The 26,092-nt window shown below is 36.2% G+C and overlaps 1 long non-coding RNA gene across 1 annotated transcript in view; it reads left to right on the top strand.

The window, feature by feature from the left end:
- The first annotated feature begins 17,074 nt into the window (after positions 1 to 17,074).
- LOC115608650 overlaps positions 17,075 to 26,092 on the top strand; it is a 77,094-nt gene continuing 68,076 nt past the window's right edge. The window contains exon 1 of the long non-coding RNA XR_004389919.1: positions 17,075 to 17,189. This is a non-coding gene — a long non-coding RNA (uncharacterized LOC115608650). The remainder of the gene's footprint in view (positions 17,190 to 26,092) is intronic.

Genomic DNA, 26,092 nt, shown 5'->3' with positions numbered 1-26,092 from the left:
CTCTGCACAATGGAAATAGCATTCTGATATTTTGTTTCCACCCTGACAGTTTTTGATCAACCTTTTATTGAAATGGCATCTGTGGGACTGTGTGCTTGGATTGTAGTAAAGTATGCTAGCATGTGCTGTGTTTTCTTTATCATTTTCACACATTTTTTCTAATTCCTTACTTTGGATGTGGTAGTAGATATCATTTTCTCACATGAGCTTCTGAGATTGCTGAAATAATTTCTTTAGCTCATTTGCCCACTTGTTCTGTGTCTAAAAAGTGACACTAAAAGCAGAGTAGGAGCAACAACTCTTCCTGTTTAGCTCAGCTTAGCAGTCTGAAGCTCACAAATGTTTTAGTTTTATTGCAACAGCTTTGAAGTAAAGTCTGTACATATGGGTGCTGAACCTCAGCTTGGATACTTGTTTTTGAATCTGCATGCCAGAGATTGCTCCTTTCTCTGCTTCCTCTCAAAACTGGTGACCGAATCTGTTGTTCAGCAAGTAGGGAGGTCACTCAAATTCAGCGATGTGAATTTCCATAGTTTCTTTCTTTCATTTCCTTAAAAATTCACTTTAGAATTCCAATTTTTTTTCTTTTAAGTTGTTTTTTTAACTTCTGGAAGCCAGCTTTGCCATATACTGTTGAGATATGGCCTTTTTTCTCACAGGAGGTGCAGGAGTAAAATTGGCTTTACATTTCTGAGTCAGTGCTTCCTACTTAGGTAATATAATTGATAGCATTTACTCAGTAGCTGTGCATCAGTTTGATGTCTGTTGAAAACATGACCCAACATTTCTAAAACAAAAAAAAAATTTCTGTTAAATGTTGCCAAATATTCAGTGCTGCAGACAAGCCCTTTATATACAGTGCTAGCTGAAATGGTGTGAGTAAATACACGTGTACAGCCTGCTATATCCATTTATTCATAGTCAAATATAAGGATGTCGATAAGAGAGCTGTAGGAGTATTTATGGCTGGTACGTTCCTTTCTCTGTTCATTAATTGCTAGTGAAATGAGATGGTATTACACTCGTATGATTTTTGAGCTGATTGGTTATGAATAGTGATATTTGCTCTTGATGTTTTGAAAATTTGGTAGGTAGGATTTGCGGCCTAATCTTTGTAAATAATCACTGAGGTCACATGGTATGATTTCTTCTGAGTCATTAGGTGACCAACCTCTATGAAAGCCTGAGAACTGCTTGAAGAAATGATTGGGATTTTGAATCTCTGTTTCTGATTTAATGGAGAGGTAAATCCAGTTTTCAGTGTATCTTTTATAGCATCAAGAGTGTTCCAGCCACATGATATAAACAGCTAATCTCTTACAATTGATCTTGCTAAGGTTTCATCTTGCTGGTTCAAATTCAATTTTAGAAAGTGGAACAGGCAACTTTGGATAAACTTTATGCTGAACCAGGTATCATCCACATCATTTCCATAATGGCTGAAATGAAGACTTTACAGACATCATGGCATGTGCTCTGGCTGATTAGACAGAAGAGTGATAGCGTGCTAAATGCCTGATCCAGGTCGGATCAATACAGTTGGGTGATTTAGCAACAGTCTGTTATGAGGAACTGTGGAGCCCTTACCTCTACAAGGGAAGGTGAGGCAGAATACTTAAGGAGCATAAAAAATAGAAGATGAGCATCCTAGAAAATAAAGGGGATTAAAAATATCTTCCTGCCTTTTTCTTTTTCACAAGAAGAACTGCATTTGCCTTGTACATGGACATGTACATGAAAGAGCTGTGTTCCTCTTGGCCCAGGAGAGAAGAATTTACCATCTAGACTCAGTTCAGCTCTCTTTTTTCACTGTCTCACCAAGTTATTGTGCACATAAGAGAAGCATCTAGAAAATTAATTGTTGTGAATATTTGTTCATGTGTGCATGTTTGTTCACACTTCAGTATACCTAGTTATGCATCAGCATACATTAAATCTTCCCCAAACATACATAAAACCAGAGAACAGGTGAGTTGTCAGTGAAGAAGTAAAAAAATGCCATTCAAACAAACCATCATCTATGTTTAACTATATCATTACCTACCAAGGTATAGCTGAACAGAAATACAGGAATGTAGAAGCTTCAAGGTATAGCTGAACAGAAGTACAGGAATGTAGAAGCTTCAACGTATAGCTGAACAGAAGTACAGGAATGTAGAAGCTTCCGTGATGGTTCCAATTGAGCTCAATTTACGCTTCAAACATTTTCCATTAAAAATTGTAGCCTATGATCTGTTCCTTCTTTCCTGAGTTCAGTGCAACTGAACATGGGAAGAAGGACTTCAGTTTTGCAATACTCGCTTTAGAAATGAATTTGTTATTCTAGGAATTTGCCATTATTTTAAGTAGAAGGTTCTATATTTCTGAGGTTATTTTTCAGTGCTGAGTGAATATTGTGAAAAACATACAGGAGGGGAATTCTAAAAATATTTCTAGGTTACAGTCTGTGTTCAGGACAGTCTGTACCAAGTGCTATTTTATCTTTTTTTTTTTAACTTATCTTTTTCTTTTTTTTTTTTTTTTTTTTTTAAACTTATAAAAACAGGAAGAAGCCTTGCTACTTCTGAGGACCCTGATAAATGTTTCTACCTGTCTTTTTCTAGAAAGATCTCTTCAGGTGCCAACAAGGGTCACTGTAACCATGGATACTGATACTCCATTTTCCCCTTGGGTTTCTGTGAAAACTTGGTATGATGCCCAGTTTAAACCACATTTTGTGTTAGGTAATCATAGGCTCAGTCTGCTCTTGGGTATTGTGGTTTTAAGTTTTCAACGGTTGCTCTGTGGTTTGAAAGCTGTGTTTTTTATTCTCTCTTCTTTTCTAAGCAAAGAAGATGTTAAAGCAAAGTTACTTGATACCAATTATTCCACCAAAATAAAGTCTTTTGGGAAGGATTGATTGCTGTGTGGTTTAAAACTGAAACCAGACTAAAAAACCACTTTATCATCATATCCAATGCAAAATATATCATGTTTTATTGAATTTGTAAAGAGACTTTTCAATTCCTGAAGTTTGCAAAAATGCACTTAGGAATTAGAAAATTCAGTCTCAAAATCAGTCTTAGAAAGATTTCTAAATGTATTTTAATGAAAAGTGGAATACTTACTTTCCACAAAGTAGCCTGTCAATCCTCCTCTGCTGCTTTGATATAGATCTACAAAGGATCTAAGTCTAGTTGAAGGAGCAGTGTAATTCAGCTGAGGGGAGAAACTTATTATTAAAGATTTTTCTCACCTTCCAAAAACATTGGAGGTGTTGAATAAGTGCACAAAGGTGAGCATACCTAATAAGAATGACAATGAATGAGTATATACAAATGAAAACTGCCCTATTGGATGTGGAAGCAAAGCTCAAGAAGTATCATGTGATTGGATCAGAAGAACCATATCAGCTCCATCAAATTCTGAAAGAAGTGTTAAATGAGAAGTCATGAAACAGTTTTTAATAAATCTATCAAAACCAGGACAAAGTCATGTGACTATTGAATGGCACATGCATGGCCTATGTTTAAAAAGAATAACATGGGCTACTATTGCTTTAGTTGTCTTATTAGCATGCAGAGCTTTAGAACAACCTCTGGTGGGAAGAATATTTCAAAGTGTGGAAGTAAATGGAAAATAGACCAGAAAGGAAGTTGGATTTATAAAGGTATGTTGTAGTAAGACTACTTAATAGCTTTCACTGATAATTTTCTGCAAAGGAAATAGATTCCACTTGTTTGGACTTCAGTAATAGAGTTTCATATGATGCTATTTGAGTGCTGATGAACTTAGTTTGTTAAGATAGACTCTGTGGGAATTAATACAGTATATCTAATGTGAATGAGGAAGTTTATAAAGGGAAATAACAGCGATGACACTGAAAGGGAAATAGGCTGCAGGAAGGTAATCAGTAGAGCTCTTCAAAGTTCATTGTTGGAACCAGTTACACTTACTCTTTTGCATTAGCTTTGGGACAAAACGTATTAAGCTACTGAAATGCACTACTAGTGAAAAATAAGGTGTCACTGTTGAAACTGGGATATCCTCAGATGTGATAGAATGTAGAAAAACATAAATATATTAGTTGTAGGATGAGACGGAATTTGTCATATACAGCTGAGAAACAGATGTCCTTGCTTATTAAATGTATCAAGTGTGCTATACTGAAGGGAGAAGGAAGTACTACAGAGCACTGGAAAGGTATCTTCTGAAATATTTTTTACAATTCTTAACAAGAAAAATTAATTCAAATGGAATAGATGCCAAGAAGGATGATCGGGGTGAAGTGTGGAATGGAGAGCTGTTCCAGTGAGAGGAGACTGAAAGAGCTTCTTTTCCTTAGTTCACAAAATGAATGTTGAAAGGGACAATGAAGCAAGATAGTAGACATCTGAAAAGGAAAAGAAATACTTGGACTAGTATTAACACACAAATGACTGGATGTAATATCGTGGCGAATACACATTGTAAAAACATGGAAAAGCTTTTAACTGTCAGAGAAACAAGCTTTAGGAACAGTTCCCCAGTAAAGGAATTTTAAGCAATTGACTGCTTTTTACAGTTTTGTTGAGACTTGTTGACCCTAGTTCAGTCCCATTATCCTAAGTTCTGATCTGAAATTGTGTTCCTTCAGTAGCTGCAATGTCTGTAAAGTTAAAATATCACCTACCTCATGATCTAAGTATCTAATATTAGTATTTGTGTAACTTTCATACTATGCTTTTTTGTTAAATTCAAAAGAATTTATGTCCCTTTCTTTAGGATTTCAGGTGCTATCAGGGTAGCAAGATCTATTTTATGTGAGATGGAAATAACTGCTGAGAAAGTACCCTTCCAGTGCCTAAAGATGAAGTAGTATGGAGTATTTAATAAAATCCCAATTTTTCTTTATGAGAGAAACAATTTTCAGCCACAAATGTCAGATTTTAGTGTCCGATCTATGCCAGAGCTGGTGAGTAAATCTCTGTTGACCATACAACAACTCTACAGCTTGTATCAAGTGTAAGTATAGGTACTTTTAAAATATGGATTTTAGAGTAGTGTATAATACAAGTCATGTACTGTACTGCTGTTTATCATAAAACCACAATCAAAATCATTAATTCAGTCGGTCCTGACTGACTGTGTAATGACCGCTATTTTAGAGAATATACAAGAAGAGCCAGTCATAACCAAAGTGTTAGTCTGAATAATAATCAAACACAAGCAATTTAAATCTTATGAATAAAGAGACAGAAGAGCCTTTTCATCATCTGACTGGTTGCCAATGGAAGGTGGTTTCCTATGAGAAAGGTAGCAATCAAAGGCAAGAAGAGGCAAGTAAAAGCAAAATAAGTGTGTTATGTTAGATATTAGGGAATACAACCACGATCACAAATCCATTTGAAAGTTTTTGGAGTTTTTTAATTATCAAAATGGTAGCTTGGATGCTAACAGAATATGTATTTTAATATTAAATGTTCTGTAGAATTTGAATGTGCATTTGTGTCTGAATTTATAAATTTTACACAATGAAATAGAAGTAATATAATAAAAAACAACAGGTTGTCTCTACTTTTAGATAATGTCTAGTTGATTGCAAAGCAAAACTTCTGCAACTTCTTACAATGCAGTCAGGGACAGATGGATAAGAAATGGCGTGAGTGAGTGTTTAACTGGCTTCATGCCCATTCTTTGTTCTAAAGTCCCTGAAAAGACAATTAGTTCTGGGTAACAAAACACTGGTAAATTTGCCTGTGATACCTTGTAATATTCATTACACTTTCCATTCAAATAAATTCCTTCTTAGAGAGATAGCTTGTGAGCAGGGCCCACAGAATAAAACAAAAAGGCAGTTAGCTTAGTGGTAAAGGATAAGAGGGAAACATGTAAAAAGAAGACTGTATGTACAATATTTGTACATGTAATAATGAAATAAAGTATTACGTACAATCATCCCAGAGTAGCTTGTCTGACAGAAAATATCATACATGAAATAGCAGAAGGATCAATATAAGCTCAATTATTTACTTGCAAGTGCTAGTAACAGAAATGTAATCTCCCTAGGAGCCAGTCTAACTTACACATCCAGCTTTTCAAAAAAGTAATGTGGTGAATTGTGAAGAGTATGGAGCTGAGCACAACCTGGTTCTTGGTGTTCTCAAGGTGGAGAAATCACCTTGAAGTTAACTTTTTATTTGTGACATGAGGGCTGCTTTGGGAAAAGATAGTTTAAACAGTGAAGAATAGAAGGAGAAGCAAAGAAGGAGAGATGAACAATAAGTTCTGAAGAAGCAAACAAATAGGAACAGAGACAGGAGGGTCACTGGGGGACAAAAGCATGAAATGATGGTGACAGATGAAGTTGATAGTCTCTCTTTTATACTTTCAGTTGTCACAAAACCATAGAAAAGCAACCTTATCCTGGTGGATAGGAAGAGGTGAAGATTTCTCAGTCAAGGAGCAGGTCTGTTTGAATTGCTGCAGGCTGAGCAGAATGACAAATGAAAATGCAGAGAAAAATGGGGGCCTTAGGGTAAATTTGTCCTAGCTCTGTAAGGACAGAGATAGTACCAGATTCATGGAGACTTATTTATCATCCAAGGAAAAAAGACAAAAGGAAGTAGAGAAAATAATAGACTTACTTAAACTTTATTTCTATGAGAAATATTTTAAATACAAATAGACACAAAGTTCTTTAATTATACATGTTGGTGCATTTGTTGTTCTGTCTACAAAGGAAGGAGTGCAATGCTTGTGAAAGTGTAAGTCTGGGGGCTTTCAAGACAGGAAAAAACTGTTTTAATGCTAGTGGAGGCAGAGCACAATGAGTAGAAATCAAATATGGATCATGTTATAATTTCCATCTCTTGCTGGTAAAGAGCAAATCTCTGTTTATCCACCATGTAATTATTAAAACATTTTAAATGTATTTTTATGTCTTTCATATTGCAATTTTCTTTCTCCTACTGTTAAACAGGATATCTTTGTGGATTATTCCTCTGGTTTCTTGCATGCATATGCAAGTACATGTACACACATATGTACATGTACACACATACATACATGCACACATTCTCTCCCCTTTGAGCTGTGAAATGTTGTGGAGGGGATAGCTCTCTTTCAGCTGTAACAGTGGACAGCCTGTAGCATATTCCCCATGGAAACACATGACGAAGATCCTCCAAGGACCAAAATAGTCACCACAACAGCACACCAAAATAGCGTTTTGTCTGTTCAGATTACAGGAGTTCTATAGATGGAGGCCTTTATTTTTTGCAGGGTTGTGCTATAGTAGCCCCGAGGGTCCCACCAGTCGTATTGCTAACCATGAGGACCTACCTACAGAAGAAGAAGAGTTTATTTAGTTCTTTCCCTGCACTAGTCAACAGGTGTCATTTAGGTCGAAGTGTAAGATGGGGCCACTTGTCCATTAGGAAGTGGAATGAAACCACTAATTCATTTTATGTAGACTACAGAACAGCTGCCAGACAGTAATAATTTTCAGTCAGTGCTGACCTGGGGTAGATTTAACAAGTGACCTAGAAATGAAAAACTTGGTAGGCAACTGCAAATCCCCAGAGTTATGTGAAAAGGCATGCTTCTAAAAGATTTAGAAATGTATAATTTAGTAAGGGACAGACAGTATGTTTTAATTGATATGCTTGTATTTTTCTAGGTCAGATTTTCTTTTCCAGTTCACATGTTGTGTCTGTCATTTATATCAGTAAAGAATGGATAGTAGATACTACTTCATGCGAATTGTTATGTTGTGTATCAATTTTGCAAGAAATTAACTCATGAACAGGAAAGTGATACAGCATCAAACTCTTGGAGTGCAGACTTGCATTTAGGAAAATGCAAGAGTGAAAATGCTAAGAGTAAATGCAGAGCATTTTGAAATCAGCAAATTATTTCTTTGGTTGTCCCTGTCAGGGGAGGTACCTAGGACTGGGTTAATGAGACTATTTCAGGACAGGGGCATGGGCAAAAAAGGCTCACACTGTTAGGTTTTGAACAAACGGGAATAACAGGGGGGTAAATTATAAAATAATGAATGGCCTAAAGAAAACAGAGAAGGAGTTTATTGTCTTCTAATTTTACAAGACTAAAATAAAGGGACAGTCAATGAACTTAAAATAGGGGTGACCTATTGCTCCTTTGGCTGAGGAAGCCACACAGCTGGTGTGCCTGTGTACCAGTAGCAAAGGGAGGTCACTGGCCAGACATGTTTGTGCTGCTGCAATTTTCAGACCACGGAAGCTAAAAATGTACAGGGATCCCAGAAAGGAGAAGATGCTTATATGAATATTGTATATATCCAGAGCTGTTACAATCAGTAATATCTGCTTCCATAGTAGTAAGTTTCAGGCAGAAAAGGGATAGTTGACTATTCACTTTCTTTTTTTTTTTTTTTTCCTGGTGGGGTTAATTTTCTGATGTTTTAGTTCCCTAAACTGGTTCATTGTGGAATTGGAACCCATACAAGGGAAGTCGTGGGATTATATTGCGAGGATCAAGACTGACATTAGTGGGGCAAGCTGTTAGATCTTTTTACCAGTAATGTGAAAATGCATTTTTAGAGATCCATGGAAAATATAAGAGCTGGCATGGGGGGAAAAGCAAAACATTTTTCAACTTGGCAGGGGGAGGAGAGGTGAGTTGCTTTTTTACTGCTGGCCATCGTCAAACAAAGGATATTGCTTAATATGCATTAGGGTCTAATGCAGTGTGGAAATTCCCATATTTCTATTGACATAAACCACAACATTTTAATTTACCTAGAGAGGAACTACACTCCAATCCTTGCTACGTAGAACTTGTCAGTTGAGACTCCAGGGTTTTATTAATGGCTCTATCTTTCCTGCTCTGGATGACTCCAGGCAAGCCATTTAACTGCCACTGCATCAGCTTAATGCTTTTTAAAAAGAAGATAACCGTGTGTACTTGAATCCAAGAAAACCTTGAATATTAGGTGATCTCATAGCACATGAACTGGGTTAGGAGATATGCATGGAAAGTTAATATTTCTTAAGTTAGGTTGTTGTGGGTTGTTGGGGTTTTTTGATTTTTTTTTTGTTGTTGTTTTGGTTTTGTTTTTCTTTTTGTTTTTGTTGTTTTGTTTTGTTTTGTTTGAAATAAAACAACAAAAACTTTGGGATTAATCTATTGATAAAGGTGACCTCAAATTACCTTACATTGATGGTGACAATACTGTGGCTAAGAATGGAGGAGAAATTTTTACTGTGGCCTTCTGTCACAGACACGAAGCTGCCTTATATTGCTTCACGTTTACTACCAGGCATTACTCCTCAAAAGCTGACCATGTACGCCTTTTACCTCTACTAAATCAAGGTGGTCTGTTGTCTTATGCTGTGGTACTATCTACTCATTTTCTGAAACTGTAATGTGTACAAAATATTTTGCTTTTACTTCCAGCCAGCAAGAAACTTTTAGCCACGTTATTTTGGGCTGTTTGATAGAAATACTGAGTTTTGCAGTTTTCCCCATAGGTGCTGAGGTTGTTGACCTCTATGGAAAGAGTTTGTGGGATAGCTGCTGAGCCATTTCTGTCTTCTGCACACCTAAATTTTGCTCTTGATGTTGACAGTTTCACAGTTCCTGTAGGATAGAGCTGTCATCAAGGGAAGTTGCGTTCACACAGCATGAAATGGTCCCTCATTTAAAAGACACTGAAGGAGAGTGCTGGACATGGCAAACAAATAATTTAACCTAGCCGAGTGCCCCTGATGAGAGGAATGAAGAGGACTGAACATGCAGATGATTATGGTCTTCCAGTGGTTTGCACTGGTTTGAAGATTTAATGTAATATGCTTCTGAACATTGAATACACATGTAGGCACAGAAAATTGGACTCTTCAGATCATATGTCTATGAATTTCTATAGTAAAATTCTAATGAATTGGTGAACATAATTCTTTTACTGCTCAAGGTAGAAAAGATTTTACCAGCCATGAATTCATAGATAGGACATACTACAGCTTTTACTTAGGTTTGTATTTTGGTTTTAGTGTAGAATCTCCGCAATCCAAATAGAAATGTCTTTATCTGGGATTAGAAGGAATGTTTGCTTGGACTAAGTTAATAAGCTAGGGGGAATAAATTTGTCGTATAGGTAGAAACCTTCTTTTTCTTCAGTATACATCCAAACTGAATAACTTCAGTATTAATAGTGCCCATCTACAGTTGTCTGTGAAGGGAATTGCCTATCAGTTGGTTATGAAAAAAAGTCTGAGGCTCGTCACTAAAAAGAAACTTGGGATATTCCCTCAAAAATATAAATTAATTAAAAAATAATGAGGACCAATAAACAGAGCAGGGGTTTGCAGAGTGAGGATTTTCAGATGGCAGAAATTGAGACAGAAATTTAGAAATGTATGTCAGTCATCCAGGGTAACTGCTATGCATAAATTTAGCACTTATTTCCCAGAAACAGTGAGCAATCAGGGAAAGCAGTAAGGAATCTTGACTTCTAATTCACTGACCTGAAAATTGTAACTAGTTCTGATATATGGTCATTAGGTAAGTACAGGGTAACCAAATACTTTAAATAAATATAAATATCAAATATTATTCAAATCTTCAGGTATTTAATGGTAATATTTAGGATTCTTAATCAGTACGAGATGCAGCAGAGATTATATTTAAACAGAAGGTACATGATCTTGGGGAACTTTCAGTGCATGAGTTAATATACTCTGTAAAACTCCATTTTATATTTTATGTTAAACTATCTTGGCATGAATACAAATGAATTCAGAATATAGTTTAATGAACTGAACCATGGGTTAACATCTCTTCTCTTACACCCTGAAAACTGAGAAACATGAAAACAATGACTTCTGATAATCCCCTCAAATAAGGCTTAAATTCCTGAAGTGATTCCTTTGCTGAAGTAGCTGCTTTGTGTAACAATGAGCCTTATACAAAGGCTCCCTACGGCAGGAAGATAGGCAGGATGCAGGTTTGAGAGTCTGCTGGCCCAGTCAAGATTTTTTACAGCCTTGGGCTACACAGCACCAGTTAATTTGTGGAACTGTTTAACTGACTTTTATTGTACAATGTTCCTCTCTCTGTGTTTAACTGAAAGCTCTTGACTACACAGTTGGTATAACTGTAGCACTTCTCAAATAAGCTGGAATCAGTGAATCAGTGTTGCAGGTACAAGTATGGGCAAATAGAATGAAAACAAAGAAGTGAACTTGAGGTTTTGATTAATTTTCCTTTTTCTCTTTCTACAGTTGGCATGATTTCTCTTCAAAGCAGTATCCACCTTTCAATGACTAAACACTGCAGCTCCACAATAAAACCCCCTGTTCCTACCCTTGTTCCTCCTCCTCGGTCCTCCATCCTGAAAAATCCCTTCCAACTTAACACTTCATTCTGAAAGCAGAAGGAACTACACGTTATACCAAAATGTTTTCTAAATGCCCAGTAATTAATAAACACATCTATATTGTTAAACAAATTTTTATATAGAACTGGGACCCACCAAAATATTTGGGATGTTGATGTGTTTGTATCTCTCAGAGGTCTGTAAGAACATGCTAGAGTGTGATGTTTGTATGCATCTTTTGTAATGGAGCTTTTGGAAGCTCACACCACATGTGACCAGTGACCATTTTACAAACACTCTGCAACTTGAATATGGCAAATGACCAGCCAGAAGGGATGGCTTATATCTTATGTTTCTAATTTAAGAGACTGTAACTCAAATCAGAAACGAGAGAGCAAAGTTAAAATGAAAAAAAAAAGAGTAACATCTTGCAAGACCATAAATAGTATATTGGATTTTATAAACATGCAAACAAATAATTCTGATCTTTAACACAACTTTAATCTTGCTAACTTTAGTCTTGCTAAAAGGAGGTCTGTTGCATTCTTGAGAGTAAAGATTTGAAAGTGGGAGAAGGCTGCAGTGAGCAGGTTCTACTTTCCTATCCTTAACAGTTGCAGATCCATGGGCCTTGCTCATCTCTAAAAACAAAGCCTTAACATGGTATGACAGGATACGAGAAAATGCCATCAAACTGCCACAGATCGTACCCCAGTTTCTGTGTTTCATGGAGAGTATCTTCTGTTCATCGATGTAATCAAAAGGCAGGTGCTGACATCAATTGATCCCAAATCTCCTGCACACTACTTTGGGACTTTTTCTTGTTCTTACCTCAAGGCCTTTCTGTGCTTGGCTTTGACTTTATATGAAAACTGATCTGGACTTACTTACCCCTTGAGCTGAGTATTTCTTGTTGTAATTTATATTAAAAATATTTATGTTTTGTTTTGGGGTTTTTTTTCTATGAACTATAGAAACAAAAATTTCATCCAAACAATTTTTTTGTCAGAGAGATCTTTGTTAAAATAACATTTCTTCTTTTCAAAAAGCTGCATTTTTGCCTCTGTTTTTCAAAGGCATATGAGGCATCTAGTCAAAACCAATCTGCTTTCTTATGGGAACACATCCAGCTCAGTCTTCTCACTGTATAATCCCTTCCTGTCACACTCTTGCTAGGAATGCTTTGAACCACATTATATATCTGTATGGTCATAGCAGATATTTTGAGCTCTAGCCTTTTCTTTACTTTCATGGAGACTACCAAAGAGGTGAATGGTCTAATTGATCCATTTGCTTGGGTTCCTGCAGAATTTCAGTGATGAATATATATTGCAAAGATAACTGAATGATAACTGGTGCGTTCATTAACTTTGCTTGCAACCTGAATTGATTGGTACTTTAGAGTTCCTTCAGTGTGGTTGTAGGCAGCATACACAATCTCACACAAATCACCTGGTTTCATACCTGTGAAATAAGTCCCCAGAGATCTTAGCATCATACATAAGCCAATGCAGTGTGAGTGAGAGCACAGCAGTTCAAGCAGTTTTTGTGGAGTAGGTGGTCTCTTTGAAGCTACTAGACTGATTAGAAGGAAGTAACTGAAGTCCAGAGAACTTGAATTACATGACAAGTCACACTTAAAAACAGATTTGGTGAGAGTACTTGCACAGCAAAGTATACAACTAATGCAAGTTCCACAAGCAAATCTTCTCCTTTTTTTCTCTCTTATTTAAAAAGTAAGAAATTCATAGCAGCCTTCCAGTATCTGGAGGGGGTCTACAAGGATGCTGGGGAGGGACTCTTCAACAGGGACTGTAGTGATAGGACAAGGGGAAATGGGCTCAAACTTAAACAGAGGAAGTTTAGGTTAGATATAAGGAAGCAGTTCTTTACTGTGGGGGTGGTGAGGCACTGGAATGTGTTGCCCAAGAAAGTTGTGAATGCTCCATCCCTGGCAGTGTTCAAGTCCAGGCTGGATGGAGTCTTTAGTGTGAGGTGTCCCTGCCCATGGCAGGGGGGTTGGAACTAGATGATCTTAAGATCCTTTCCAACCCTAACCATTCTATGATTCTATGATTCTATGAAATTTGATTCAAGAGGTGACACTGATTTTTACATAACTGAAAACTTTCTTAAAATTTTGAATTTTACAAAAAATATGTGTGTACTTAGCAAAGCCTTCTGTTTGCAGCAAATCCTTGGGGTTTTAGGACCAATGTTACGGTTTTCTAGTCTGTTTCGTTTCTTGTGAAGTCATAAGAATATTTTTTTAAATGCTTAAGATAACTCAGCTTGTCTATGTGGTGGATATAGTGTAGCTTTTGAACCATAAGATTTCTGTTATCTGACTTGGTAATGTTGACTTTACAACCTTAGTTTTCAACCTACACAGGCTTTTTATGTCTAACATTACATTTAACATACAGTCTAGGAAGTATGGTCTTCATGTATATAGTGGTTTAAGCTGTACTTTCTTCTTAAGGCATTTGTTCTCTGAGCTGTAGTATTCATGATTGCATCATTTATTGCATGCTTTATAGCAATTATTGCATTAACAATCAGAATAGCTAGTAGCTCCAGTGGGACAACAAGAATAATGAGGCATTAATAGAGAATTAAAAATATATTTTGTGTATCAAGAAAATTTTAAATAGTTAACTGTGTGTTTCAGGTACAGGCAGCAAATGGGACTGTGTACAATAATTATTGAAGCAGGTAAGAGATTGCAGATATCGCAGGCCTAACATTCAAGAGCTTTGAACCTACATTCCATCAACATTTCCTATTGCAAAATTTCTAAAATTTTGATGAGAGATCAGAACAAAAGCTGCTCTGTTCCTCCTTGGGTTTACATCAGCCAGTTGTCTTATTATTCCTGATACTTTGCCAGTCATATTGTACACTTTGAGAAAGGGATAAAAAAGAAGCTTTTCTCCTTTAAAGAGATTTAAACTTCAAACTACTACTACAGTGACTGTTAGTTGCAGAAGGGACAGGCTGAAATGCCAGGTATAGAGTACAGTAGAGGTACTGCTGACAACATTTTTACAAGGTTCCATATAATGGCATTTCTGTATGATGACCTTAAGGTTATAGATGTTCCCATAAATTTTGGATAATTCTTTTATTTGTTGTTGTTATGCGTAGGAGTTGAGTACAATGGATGGGAGGATGACATTAGAAACAAATCCAGTATGACAAGCAATTCAAGATTTCCTCCATTTTCTGGCATTTTGTGAACTTTGAGTGCTTGGACTTACAAAATTAGAGTTGCTTTTAACACATTTTTGATGCAAGTATATTTTATTTGGTCATTTGCAACAGCCTTAGACATTAAAGAAATGCAAAGAGAGAGAGTCTTCTATACATTAACTGTGCTCAAAGAGAGTATGCCTAAGGGCCTGAAGTCCTGAGAACTGCAGCCAGTTTTTTAGGGAATGTGCTTTTATACTTTTATCTGTGGAACAGCTTTGTCTTAGTAGAAATGCATTATTTATATTTGCATTGTATTGTATTTATCCTTTAACACAAGTTTCACAGTGCTACAGAATAATTTAGTTTGGAAACCTATTTCCAGCTCTTGATCTGCATTTTAAAGTTTAACTTCTAAACTAGTCCTGCAGTCTCTTTGCCAGGATGTTTCCCCAGAACATTTCCCAAAAAGCAACTGGGATTGTGTCCACAGGTGCACACTTACAAACAGTCCTTAAATTGCTAATGCATCGAGCCAAATAAGCTACCAAGAAAAGCAGCAGGATTCCCTGGCAGACAAATAGCCTGTACACTGTACGCCAAACACATTTATTTCTTGTCTTAAAAGTCATGGGTAAAACACATGTTTTGGAATGTTTGTCAAATAAAACAATAAACCTCTAACTTAATGGTAAAGAAGAGGTGCAAGTGCCCTTCGAATCTCTTTCACTAGTAGTTTTGCTTCTGTTTTCTGTGCTTCTGGAGTGACTGAGAAACCTTGATCTATCCATAGGCCATTGTTTGAGTTTTCCACAGGTTAAATTTCTCAGGATTTTGCAAGGTTATTTATTATGGACTCAGTATTTCCTTGAAAGATATTTTTGGCAGCCATTAACTAACTTTCATTTAATCAAGCCTTTTATTTAAAGAGTGTTTTGCAGAATAAAACTCCACTGATTTTTTCAATTTTTAAAATCAGCTTTTTAAGCCACTTCTGATAGCTTTATTGTGGCAAAACTGCCAACGAACATGCTCAATATAAAATGAGCAATCCTGGATTCAACTATTTTCTTAACTAAAGGCTTCAAAAGCGCATTTACTATTATCATTAATGCTGCCAGTCTTGATTATCCTGTAAGGTCACAATTTGCAACAAAAAATTATATTTCGAAAGCTCAAATACATGCATATCAGAAACTTGCAGAGATTTTGAAGTGATGCGAGAAACTTGTTCTCAAATTTTCTGCACATGGGCATTTAGAATTCTTAATATTTGTATTTTATTGTCTGAGACATGCTTGAAATGTTAGCGTGTTTCAGTGAGAAAACTATAAAATATAACAAAGGAACTTCCACTCAGTTTACATCAATTTTTTAAATTTGATTGCCAAATACAGTACTGTCCAGACTCAGAAATGAAACTGAAAGCTGGTTCATAGGAGAAACAGTCATACGGATTCTAGTCTCTTTTTCCCAGGACATGAACCAAAAGCATGCTGAAATGCTGAACTATGAAGATATTTTTCCCTAAGAGAAGTTTTATGGATAACAGGATGTGAGACAGATCCACAGACCACTAACAGAGCTGTATAGCAAGTATAGCCTTGGCCAAAGATGCTATCGCATCTGCTTGCTAATTTATGACAGTGTTTTCAGTAGCTGTTGCTTATTTACCACATACTCTATACATGCACTCATAGCATATTTTTCCTGTAGAGACTATGATCTTTTATAATATGCATCTTCTGTGTAACATATAGTAAGATCCCTCTTAATTAAGGAAGAGAGATTCTGAAAACTGTACAAAAGATTGTTTTACTATCTGATATACCAAAGCCCATAAGGATCAACAAAAATTAAACAAATCTCAGTGGGGTGTCCCACCAGTAGTCACAAGGTTGATATTTTCATAGCTGATAGCAAAATCATGTACATAAGGCCATGGAAGTATTAACAGAATTGTGAGGATAACTGAAGTCTTGATATGCTTTTCAAACCTTTACACTGTTATATAAAATACTAGAAGCAAGCAAAGAAATTGGTTTATTACTGCAATAAATTAACTTAAAGAAAGACTTAGAAGCCATGGGTCTGAATCATAATGTTGGTATTAATGCTACAGGAAGGCAGTGTTCCTTGTGTAATGCTTCAAGTTTCTAAAATACGAAATGTCATGCTTGTGGTATATTTCATAGATGGGAGATAAATGGAACTACATAGCATGAAATATGAGGGGCTAACAGAATCTGGTACAAGCACTTTGTAAAATTATAAAGGTTAAAAAATGTTATCACAGTAGAGAAGAGTAATCATAATTAAATCTAGGGAAAATGAGGTATCTGCAGTATATTTCATTACATTGACCTTTTTATCATATACTACTCAAAATGTGTTGTTGAGGACTGGCAGAGGGCATGTTGCAGCAAACAAGATCAAAGGGAAAGGTTTTGCTTTGAGACCTAATTTAGTGGAGAAGAATGGTATTGAACTCTGTCGTAGCATTTTATTTGTATATATCACAAATGCTTCAAGAAGAAAACCATTATCTCTGTTTTACAGATTATGAGATGGAGGCACAGAGATTTATCCTAACGGTGTCATATTGAAGACTATGAAGTCGGGAGCAGAACTGAGAGGAAACTCTAGATCTCTCTAACTCCATCTCAGGACTACACAAAAGGTATGTATTTATATATTTTTAAGTGGCTATGTTAACTACCATATACAACTCTCAAAAAATAAGTTCAGTTATCTCTTGGTTGCATGGCAATGCATCCTTTCTGATGTAAATTTTGATAGCATTAATTACATTGGTGCAATTAACTATGGGCAATTTTACTTAAGCAATAAGCTGGGTTACAATTCCATTGAGTTTGATAGGGGTCTTTAGGAGACTGCTGGTATGGGGTCAAGTAAACCTCCTCCTCCTCTTTTTGTTATTATTATAGTTACTCTTTGTTTGGGTAGTGTCTGCAATGTTCTGGGCAATTTCCCAACATAAAAGAAGGCAATATTTCCTTCCCTAACAGGTTACATGATAAAAAAAACAGACAAAAAGATAAAGAGTAGAAAAGGTCAGAATCAAACCCATTAGTATTTTAGCATCTTGTCACATTTAGTGAGTTTACTGAGCCACTGAGTAATCTCCAAGAACCCCAGTCTAGCCATAATCATCCTAAAAGAAGGCTCGTCCCATTTTTAATACCTTAACCTATTTTTGTGCAGATGGCTCTCGCCCGTTCTTAAGAAAGCAGTATTTTTTGCCCCAGCTGTTGGTCTGGGAGGGCACCATGCAAAATTATGTTTAAATAGAGTTTAGGCATGCAACTCCTACTGATGGTGAACCACTCTTACCTGCTACTTTGTGCAGCTATAATCTATACAAACTGGATAATTCTTTTAATGTGTGAACAGGTGATAATGTATTAAAAATACAGTTCAGTGCACAGAGGTAAAGCTACACATGTAAGCAATTGTTAATAATCCAGTTAACAATAACACTACAAAAGAATAACACATTAAGAAGTCAAACATTACAGAGATTAGTAATGGGACAGATTGTCTAAGGCTTTTAAGTCCCCGATTAAAATTGAGTTTAGGTATGTATCAACCAGATGCTACTGTTGGATTGTTTTTCACAATTCCTATAGTAAAGACATTTTTACTTGCCTTAATTTGTATGCCTACATCATGAAGATTATGACTGCCATAAAAATCTTGGTTTAGCAGACTTCATAGAGAGTCTTAATTAACTGTTGACTGCATGTGGAGACTTGGAAACTCTTAATAACTCTTTCTGGGGGATTCCACCTGCATATAGACTTCATCAGATAGGTTACCATCCTTACAAGCTCTATATTTAGATTTTTTAAAAAGTGTGTTTATAAAATGTAAGCATTTATAAAATATAAGCACTATAAGGGCCCAAACCAGCAATTTAGTTTCTGAGCTTGATGCTTTTTTTGAAATTCAGAACTCAGCCAAATATTTTTATATTATTAATTAATATATTTTTATCTAGGATGAAGTTAGTTATCCATATTACCTGTCTGTTCTCTAATGTAAACTTTAAAACCTCTTGATAATGATATAAGTTAATTAGAGCAACCTATTTTTTCCACATTATTCTACTGCTGTATCTTTAGCTGCCATAAAAGATGATATACTTTCTCTTGTTGCAACACACATTAGATGATAGATAAAACCAGAAGCAGCAAGAAATAAACATCAGAAAGGAACAGTATGCTTATTATCACCATACCCCACAGATAAAATCTAACAAACATGAAAGACTGGAAAAGGGGAAAGACGATCTTCCTAATTGCTTTGCAAGCAAGGTTAGCAAAAACTACCTTATAAAAAAATTTATAAATTAAAAACTCCAATGCCAGGTTAAAAATGCATTAAAATTCAAAACATTCAAGTAAGAAAAATAGTAAAGAAAAATTAAAAGGAAAATGTCAACATTTTAATGATGATTTTCCCCTTGGATTATGTTACTCATGTGAGCTAAGTGTTTGTGGATTTGAAATACATTTATAAAAATGACTGTTTTGTTGTAATTTGTTTCAATTTAATTGTTCACTTCTTGTATGTTAGGATCTGTGTAGACTAAGGTGTTTTCAAAGCTGGAATAAAAATTGTTCTTTTAAAATATTGTATTTGCCTGTAACAGTCTGCCAGGGTTTTTGTACTATCTTCTTGCTCAGTTATTAATAGCTTAATTATTAATAATTTTTCAGTTAGCTTTCTGTCTAATGCTGAGGCTTCACAAAAATTTATGTGAGGGTTAAGTGTAGATTGTCACAGGAAGGGGTGTTTTCAACTCTTTAGAAACTGGCTGAAAACTAAGTATTTTCAATAGGATCAGTGAGCTGATCTTGTTTATCCTTTGGCTGTATGGTCTGTAGAGCCCACACAAGGGAAGTGGTGGGAACACCCAGCTGGAGATAAAAGTTGGATTGCCCTGTTCTGGAGCAGTGCAGTCTTAGATCAGCTTAAATTGACTGTGAAATCTCACTTTTTGTGGAGAGGGAAATTTGCTGATTTACAGAGTAAGAGCATTCACTCTAATATCTGATATCTGTCTTACATGGGTTTAAATTTACACTAACTTTATTGACGTGAATAGATATGAAACAGTAGGGAAATGCTAGGAATATTTTTTAAATTAGGAAAATTGTCATACCCATCAAAAGAAACAAGTTAATTTGTCCAGTGATATGTAAAACAGCTTTTTGATTCCTTTCAGTTCAGCCTTTACTGGCTTCCCATTTATGCCCAGGTTCTGATGGAGCTGTGGCATCTGCCCAGGCTGACTTTTCCCTTTATTCATTTACTTAAAAAATTAAAAATCAAACATAGAAATGTGTGCAGCAACTTTTCCAGTGCCAGTCTGTAGATCTATCAAAACAGATCTTCTCATGACAGTTAGTCTGTCTTCTGCTGACTCCTCTTTGCCATAGAAACTTGTTGTTAGAGGTGAGCATTACTGTATTTTGGAAATTTCAGTAGATAGGTCTTACTGACTTACTGTCAGGGTACAGGAGGCACTAATAGCCCTTAATGGCCTTTACCAGTCTCCGTGGGACCTCTGCCACCCACCTGTGGCACAGGACCCCATTTCAGCCCCCCTGGGGCTGTGAGCCCTTGCACGCAGATGCAGTAAAGTTCCTTGCCTCCAGCCCTGCCACAGCCCTGCCCTGCCTCGCCACAGGCACCGCCAGGCCAGGTCCACTTGTGGGCCACTGTCCCAGCCTGATATTGGCCCTTGCCTCCACCAAACACTTGCCTGGAGCTCTGGGGTGTCCCAAGCTGCCCCCCAGCCTGCCCCGCTCCCTCATGGAGGTAGTAAGACAGGCCCTGGTTGGTGCTTTTAAGTACTTGTAACTGTTGTAAAGCAGGCAGTGGTTTCAGCTATTCAACTGTATTGTAAATGAGTGTTAATCACAGAAAAAAATGGATATCCTGCCAGTTGTCCCTTGTTTTTAATTTTGCCATCTCACACTTCATCTGGGGAGATCTGTTTTCACAGTAGTTTTGCATGAAACTTAATTTATATTTATTACATTTATTAAACGTCCCCCAAATTTTCATTAGCAAATCAATAACTATTTCATACAACTGTTTCTTGCAGAAAAGAAATTAAAATGATAAGTGGGCAATCTCTGTACTCAGCCAGGTTTAGTATTTAATTATATTATTGAAATGCTTTTACTGTGGTATTGGTTTTCTTATTAAGAGTTACTACTGGAAGTATAATTTATGCTATTTTCATTGGGTTTCTCTTTACACCCAAAATATATTTGTATACTTTATTTTGAAAAAATTTTGCACAACATTGATATTTCACGGAGATGTCTAGCTTGAGAAGTCTGAGATTTCTTTTTGTTGTTAAATGAGAGAAAATTGTTTGTCTGTCACTCATCTTTGAAACAGAAGCAACACTTGAGTGAGAGCTTCCCTGTCACCTTCTCGTGTCTCCTTTTGTTTATCTGACACCATTGTGAGACATTTGGAACCCTCCAGCTCAATATAAAACATTTGCTTGGCAGGTTGGGCCTCCTCTTCCTTTGATGGGTACAGCACATGTGAAGGAGAGTTGTTGGACACATCTGATCTTGTCCTATATGCCTAGGAAGCTTAGCTGTTCTGATTTAATAACTCATAAAAACTCTTCACCCTGTCCTTGAAAAAGAACAGCTCCACCTCTTGTTTACTGAAAGCATTTTAGTCTCAAATCAGAGCAAAATAACATACTGCTGCTGTTGTCTAAGCATTGATGTTAAATACTTAGTCCTTCACGTTTCTGCTCATTCTGTTTTCTGAGCAGTCTTCGCTGGGAAGCCAGCTGTGAAGTGTGCTTTGTGCCATACATATGCACAGGAATAGTCCATTCCATTTCAGATACAACAGCAGAAGCAAGACCTTTGCTGTTTTCTGTAGTTAACAGAGATTAGGTTTTGAATGTCGACACATTTTCATTATGAGGAAGGACACAGAGAGAAATAAAATAAGGAAGAATATTTGAGGTAAAAAACTTAAAAAAATTCAGTGGTGTATATATGTACTTGGATGTTTATTCATTTTATGAAGGGAAAAAGTTGGAGAAAGATGCTCAACTCATTAAAAATGCCACCAGATTTAATTCTCATCATGATTTATACAAATGCACACCTAAAACTTGAACTGTTGTTCAGTGCTTGGAAAAGTACCCATTCCCATTATTTTGAGCAGGCAAATCTATAGCTGGCATCTTGCGAATCACTTTTTTTTTTAAGATTTACATTTTGCCGGGGACTGTTCTTCAAGCTACAAGTAGCAAAACTGCTGTGATCCTAGTTCGTGGAGAGTGGCGTTTTGAGAGGCTGGGTAACATATCAGTAAAATGCGCTAAGAGCTTGTTTTCAGATTTGCTGATTACTGAATTGCTCCATTTGTCCAAGTGATGGACAGGCATGCTTTTATAGTTTGAAGATGCTGTGTTCAAATCATGCTGGCTTGTGGAAAAAAACGTGATTTTCCTTAAGAAACTCAAAAGGGGCTGTCTGCCTTGTTAGCACTGTCTTGCATGGGAAGTGTGTACAGAAGTGCAATTGCAACAAGACTGAGGTGAGACTTTTCCTGTATGAGTTAGCAGGTACCAAGATGTGGGTGTTGAGGTAGAAAGACTGGGTGCGGATGAATTTTTCTTGCCAGTGAATGGCCTAAGGCTTATAGTGAGAAGTAACTGCAAGTGGTCGGGTAGGGTTGTCTGCCACACACACTGAACTTGCTGCTAAGATGGGATTTGTTTTGATAGTTTGTACATTAGAAATAGCAAAATAATATTGATTGCCTTTTTGAAATATCACAAAAGCTGACAGGCACCAATGGTCTAAAGTAAGTGTATGTAAATACATGTGCATGGGTATGGATAAACAATAAACTGTACTGTATGTGCATGCCTGAGGATAGATAATAAATCATACTATAGGATGTAATTGTCTGTATGTGGTATCTCAATGTGTACGTGTATGTGCAAAAGCCTGCCTTAACTATACAGTAATACTGAATTATATCTAAGCCATTCTGCTTGTGTATGAGAGTAAATCAAACATTTATATTCATATAAAGTACTGAGACTCTTTGCAGTGTAATGTTGATACAACATTCACCTTTGAGTTATATGTCCTATGCACTTAGTGTGTACAGATCTCTAGAACTACAAAATCATGATTAGAAAATGATTAAAATACTATAACAGAATTAGAATTCCTAATTAATCTAGCAAAAAGCCTTTTTTTTCTTTCTTTTTCCTTGAAGTGATGTTTCATAACCTATCATCACTATCAAACAAAGAGGATAATAATTATTTTCCCTTCCTAAACACTTCTTATCTCTTTATGCCAAGCGAGGTAAGGTACAGAACATTCTTTATTAATTCTCACTGATCTAATCTGGCACACAGATAAGGCGTATTTGGCTTATTCTGTAAACCTTCACTATGAAGAGGAAAGATGAGTCTGAGGAGAAGAATGAGCAAGTTGAAATTGCAAATTCAGGAAACAGTATTGCAACTTAAATTACTTGAGTGAGGAAACGAATTGAAGTTGTGTCACAATTTAGGTTGCAAAATGTAAAAACACCAAGTGTAAGCAAAAATAAACCCATCATTAAATCCATTTATCCATTCTGACAATCCTTTTCCTTTTTTTTCCCTCAAGATTGTAGACTTATTTACCTTAAGTGGCATTGTCTAGAAGAAAGATTTAAAGCACTGTAAATATATCAGAAATGTTTTACAGAAACCATACAAACTCTACTAATTATATTTATTGAAGAATACAAAGCTTGCATTTGTAGATAAACAAAGACAAACGAAGTTGCATGGAATACTTTACTAAGGTATTTTCCAGCATATTTGTTTGCCTTAATACAGTGCAATAGATGTAGTTTTAGTCTGGGAGAACAAAATTCTGTCCCTAGATCTTCAATTTGTTTCACAATTTAAGCTCAGCCTGGTCACTTAGAGGTTTAAAATGACTGCTAGTCTTTGAATATCCAACTTAAGAATACTGTGGTTTTCAGAGATTTGCACATCTGTATTTCACTACAGTTCAATGTACATGCAGGTACAAGTTTCTCTCACACTTAGAATTGGCCTGCTACTGCCTTGTGTTTCTCTGCCATGCTATTGCAACACAGAAAAATGTGGTTCAGTTGTTGTCCTAACAAAATTAATAGTAAATAGTGGCCATAAAATTGCCTTTAAAGAATAGGTCCATCATCTTAAAATACATAATTTCAGAATGCAAAATGCTAGATTATCTTCAAAGTGCAGACTATCCTGTGGGCCTCTTAATTTTGTATTTGCAAAATATTGATGACAAAGGGAATTTCACTCATTGTTATTGTAGGTTTTGCATTTTCTTGAAGTACTTTGACATCTATTGTGAATAAAATTGTTAATAGTGACGGTGGCATGTGATAATGGCCTCTGCATAATCCAGTAACTATTACCAGAAAGAAAGCTTTTGGAAAAACTTCTACATTCATGTGGTTTGCAGTATTTGTAGCTGCCAGATGAATTAAAACTACTTTTCTAAGGTTTCAAATGTTAAACCTTTTTTTTTTTTAAACACAGAAATTGCCAAAACTAAGATGAAAAGAGTTATTCAATAAAAATGAAAGTTTTAAAATATTCCTGTATTTTATTTCAGTCTTTTCTGTTCAGTTTTCCTTTTTTCTTATGTTGCAATTTAAAAGAATTTATCCACATGCTTAAACAGAAATTAATTCAAGAAGACATGCTGTGTATGTATATGCTGAAGCCCCCTTGGCTTCAGTAGGTCATTAGTGCATGTGTAAGCTGAGCATTGATTTGGTACAGAATTTTAGAAAGATCGTCGCTCTTTAAACAGGGTATAATATTTTCTGAGATTCATTGCAATAAAGAAGGTAAGGGAAAAAACAGGAGAAGTTGGAAAGCAAAAAGGCAAATAAGATGAAAAAGGAACTTCAGAGAAAAAGTCCTCTGAGCAAGATTTGTGGAAAATACCAATGTTGTTTGTGTGTGTGGTAAAACAAAGTATTAGATCAACTGTGATCTGCTGCAGAAGTTTGACAATGCAGATTTTACATTCTGTGTCTGCAGACTGTAAAGCCTTTAGTTCTGCAGAGAAGAAGTATTTTATTTAGGATATATAGGCTTCAGTTGACATTACCCATTTTTTTTCTCTATAGACATAATGGGGATAATAGTTATTCTTGGAGAGAAAGAAGCAGAAATTACCTTTCAATTTTTTTGAGTGCAAGGCTGTGGGACAGACCATAGAAAATGGAAGGTGGTTACAGAACACAAGGATGCAGAGGAGTCATAAAATGCAGCTGGAATATATAGCAGATGATTAGACAGATTACCTTGTCATGAGTCTAGGGATGAATTATATTCCAGGAGAAATTAAATTTGCAAGAAATGAAATTAAAAACTTCCCTTAGTTCCTGCAGAGTGAAATTAGAAAAATTTAAGTGTAACTAACTGTTGTAACCCTGGTGCAGACTCAAGCTCCTGCTTTTAGGCACCTGTGTAGGTATCTAGATCATGGCTCAGGCCACCACCAGTTGCTGAGATGTAAATCTCTCAGGACTTCTTTTGCTTCAGTGGCATTATTCTTGGCTTGCAGAGCTAGTATCCATGTGAGGTGTTAGGCTTTCTTCTGTACTGACTTACTCTGTCCCTAAAATGAAAACTTCACTTGGCTGTAGGCAAATACACTTGTCTATATACAGTTTGTGTAGAAATGTAGTCCCCAGAATGTCACAGCAATAGACCAAGTATAGCTGCTGGGGAAATTGTTGGGGAGCTCTGATGCAAACAAGATGTGATAAGTTTCTGGATGTTGGTTATTAAAGCTTTCTGTGAGCCCATGGAAGACTGGAGAGATCAAAAGTGCTGAGAAGCAGGTCCCCAGAGAAGAAAAAGTGCTTTATGAGAGCGTGTCAGAGGACCAGAAAAAAAGAGCCTAGGGGAGCAGGGACTCTAGCAGTATCCTGGGAGCTGAGGGGGAGCTAAAATCAAGATTTAGGAAACCAAAGAATAAAGATAATCAAAACCCAGGGCTTTTGAATGGGCTAGTTAACAGAACTTTGGGCACTTAGGCATCCTGTTAGTATTCAGTTTAGAGTGTACATAGAGTGTTTATGAAAATGTATGCAGATGGATTAGCTCTTTGGAACACTGTTGGTAATTTATCAGCATTTCTTTGCTCTGTTTTTCTATAAACATTTATATTATCAGTTCTTTTATATTTTATGCCTCACAATGACATTTGGCTTTGCCAAATGTATCTCAGAGGAACTTTATTATTTTTGTATTGTTTGTGGTATGAGCATGAACTTTGACTTCCTGCCTTCCAATTTAGTTTGGTGTCTAGCTTTTTGCTGTCTGGGTCACTCATGTTACAGCTGGAGCTTCCTGTTTTCAAACCCGTATCAGCCAACCATGTAAACCTGAGGGTCAGCTCGTTCAGAAATGATGCATGATTCCAGTCACTTGTTTGCTGAAATAAATTAGATTTACGTAATGAAAGCTGTCAGGTGCTG

This window comes from Strigops habroptila, chromosome 5 (assembly GCF_004027225.2).
Source record: "Strigops habroptila isolate Jane chromosome 5, bStrHab1.2.pri, whole genome shotgun sequence".
Classification (NCBI taxonomy): domain Eukaryota; kingdom Metazoa; phylum Chordata; class Aves; order Psittaciformes; family Psittacidae; genus Strigops; species Strigops habroptila.
This window is presented reverse-complemented; position numbering and strand designations above follow the sequence as displayed.